Below are 3080 nucleotides of genomic sequence, written 5' to 3' on the forward strand. Positions count from 1 at the left end.
GGACGGGAGAATCTTTCAAGCGTCAAGCTAAGCTTCAATAGGAACACAAGAACCTACACTAGGTATCAGAAACTTTTTGGAGAATCTATCTATCTGTCTGTCTGTCTGTCTGTCCGTCTGCCATGTTACTCTTTCTTTGCATATATTAAATACAACAGAATAGTTATGCTTTATTAATCCCCATGGGGAAATTCTCTTTTTCCTTTTCTGCATATTGTTCTCCATGAGACACACATTCAAGTGAGAGCAGGCTTGGCGGTCACTGCACTGGGTCAGCCAGCATGTAGCGCCCCTGGAGCTGGAGGTTAAGAACCTTACTCAAGAACCCACAGACTCTTCTACCAAAGCTGGGGCTTGAAACAGCGACCTTCTGATTACAGGCACAGAAGCTGTTCTTTATTAGCAAATGTACACTCACTGCCCAGATAAATATCTTTAAACATTTTCTTTGACTGAATTGGCCTTAAGTCAACTGCATTGTAAGTGTATATATAATTACAAAGAGCTCAGTTGGGTTGAATGGTCTTTGCAGTTGTCTACAAAAACCTGAATTAAGAGAATGTCCAGATAAGAAAAGGAAAATCCCTGCTTCTGCCCCCCAATTAAATCACAATGGACCACACTGTCAAAGTTTTCAGAAATAAAAGGGCTTTAAGGAAATGATCTGAAAGCAGAGAAAATGTTATAGGTCTAAATTAGTCAACATGTCACAAATCCTGCCCTTCACATAGAGAGCTGCTGAAAACAAATTTACAGCCTAACTTAACTGTAGGTGGAGTACACTCTGTACCTGGGGGAATAACCAGTGTTAAATGGTTTGTCACACTGCTGGAAGTGCAACAGCAGGCAAGGTCTTCATCTGAAGTCTGCGAGCTGTAAGAAAACAAAAAACAAAGTGTGGTTTCTTCTGTTTCTTTGGAAACTGAATATCTACAATATGTACAGAGCTCACAGAAAGTCTTGGGATGCTTGCATAGTTCAGTAAAAATATTGCAAATGTATTGGTTTTATAACAAAGCATTACTTTAATCTTTTGTTTACAAAAATATATATCACATTAGAAACAACCAGTAGTTTTAAATAATAGTAATAATAAATTGAAACCAAATTTATTGTTCTAAAAGAGCTATTCTGAGTTAAAAACTTAAGTGACAAGCAGTCTCATTAGACACTTTTTAATTAGTAACACCTTTACAATAATACCAATAACATTTGTGTTTAGTATCCCTTTGGGAGCCAGTAACTACAACTGCAATTAATAGCAAGTGGCAAAAACAGAACTGAATGAGTCAGTCAAAAAAATTTATGCAATAAAAAGAAAACGTCTTTGTGAAAAATATGTGCAGATATGTTACAAATTGCTTGTCAGTGGATTTTTGTTTTGAAACCAATAAATTTACTTACAGAACCAAGACTGTTTTTCTCATCTGGTTTTTCAGTTCTTTGTTGCTATCCTAGGGGGCACAGAGTGTCTCAGTGGCTGTCATTGCGCCCTTGTACCTCCAAGCCTGATTCCTGCCCCTGGCTCAGCTGTGTATATGAGCAGTTTCCATGTTCCCTTTCTGCTTGCATGGCTATTCTTCATGTAGTCCAGTTTCCTCCTGCAGTCCAAAAGAGCATGTAGTTTAAGGGGTCTGGTGTCTATGAATTGCCCATAGTGTGAGAGTATGTGTGCCTTGTGATGGACTGAGACCTCGCCTAGGGTGTCCCCTGCCTCATGACTTGTGCTTCCTAGGATAGGATCCAGACTCAACATTAACCTGTACTGAATTGTTAGGTCCAACCCCGTCCTGCTTGCCTATTCCCTGTTTCTCAAGGGTGTGGCTGCTAATCAGCCGCGCCTGTAGCTTGTTAGTCTTACCTTGTGTTCCTCACCTCTTGTTAACCAGCCACAGCTGCCTTGTGTTTACTCCTCTGTTAATCATGTATATTAGTGTCTCTTAGGCCTGTGCTGCCTGTTCAGTCATTGTTCTCTGTCTGCATTGCTACCCTGAATGTTTCCCCATAATACACACCCCTGCTTGGGGTTTACTTACTGAATGTCAGCCTTTGGGTCGTCCTTCCTCAGTCGTAACGTGACATGAATAAGTACTTATAAAAAGTATAATTCTCTTTGCTAACCATGCATAACTGTAATTAGTAAAATTGAAGCTGTTTTTAAGCAGTTTTCATAACAAAGCTCAAAGCTCAGCTAGATAAATGATATAGACGTTTGAGGAACAAATTGTATAACTGCAGCATTTAGTAACGGCAATTCAAGTTCAAGAATGGCGACCATAATGAGAGAAACTTTTTTCAAAGTAAAGACATGTTACTCTCTCAGCTGGGGGTTTCTTGTTCTGAAAGTTTCTCCCTTTCACATGATCATCACTTTCTTGATCATCTTCCTGTCAGCTGCAGCACTTGACTTTCTAATATCTTGTTTGTAAGACTATTATATTTCCATTAAAAGCGAGGCATAATTTCCCATAATCATTCCTGGTTCATAAATTCCTTTTTCCAATAATATCTTGATAGTGAGAGAAGATATTGTTTGGTGACAGTGAAGGTGACTGACAGGGCCAGACCCAATGGCGCAAGGGGGCCCAAATAATAATTACAGAAAATGTAAAATAGTAACAAATAAAATGAAACCATACGCATCAAATTAAAATGTTTATGTGCAGGCAGAAACATGGCCAGCCCTAGCTGATCATAGAAGGACCTCCCAAATAAAGCTTTGCCTAGGGCCCCTGAACAGGTGGGTCCAGTCCTGGTGGTCAGTGTTCAATGGGACTTGCAGAACAATTTGTCGACAAGCAAACAAACAAGCAGACAAACAAATAAATAAATCTTTAGTGCAACAGTGGCCATATCATTGCTTAAAAATAGTTTCAGACATTTTGAACTCACTGTTAGTAAAGGCAGAAAAACTGAGTTAAATCCTTATAAACAGTGTGGATGTACTTCTTCCGCTTTTTACTGGTTACACAAATCAATATTTACAGTTCTGCAATAAGCACTCCAGCTGTCATATTGTGCAATAGTGACAGGACGTGTTTGTGATGAAATAATGGGCTTGCGGGCAGTTGGTGACTCTG

General features: G+C 39.3%; 1 long non-coding RNA gene across 2 annotated transcripts; it reads right to left on the minus strand.

Moving 5' to 3' along the window:
- Positions 1–260: 260 nt before the first annotated feature.
- On the minus strand, positions 261–1814 carry LOC111857624 (uncharacterized). 2 transcript variants are annotated; one of them, XR_002841399.2, is made up of 4 exons: positions 1694–1814; positions 1405–1601; positions 791–873; positions 261–664 (listed from the first exon to the last, which is right to left on the minus strand). It is a non-coding gene; the product is annotated as an uncharacterized lncRNA (long non-coding RNA). The 2 variants fall into 2 exon arrangements; XR_002841398.2 differs by having other exon boundaries at positions 1405–1814.
- Between the last annotated feature and the right edge of the window lie 1266 nt (positions 1815–3080).

This window comes from Paramormyrops kingsleyae, chromosome 25 (assembly GCF_048594095.1).
Source record: "Paramormyrops kingsleyae isolate MSU_618 chromosome 25, PKINGS_0.4, whole genome shotgun sequence".
Taxonomy (NCBI): Eukaryota; Metazoa; Chordata; class Actinopteri; order Osteoglossiformes; family Mormyridae; genus Paramormyrops; species Paramormyrops kingsleyae.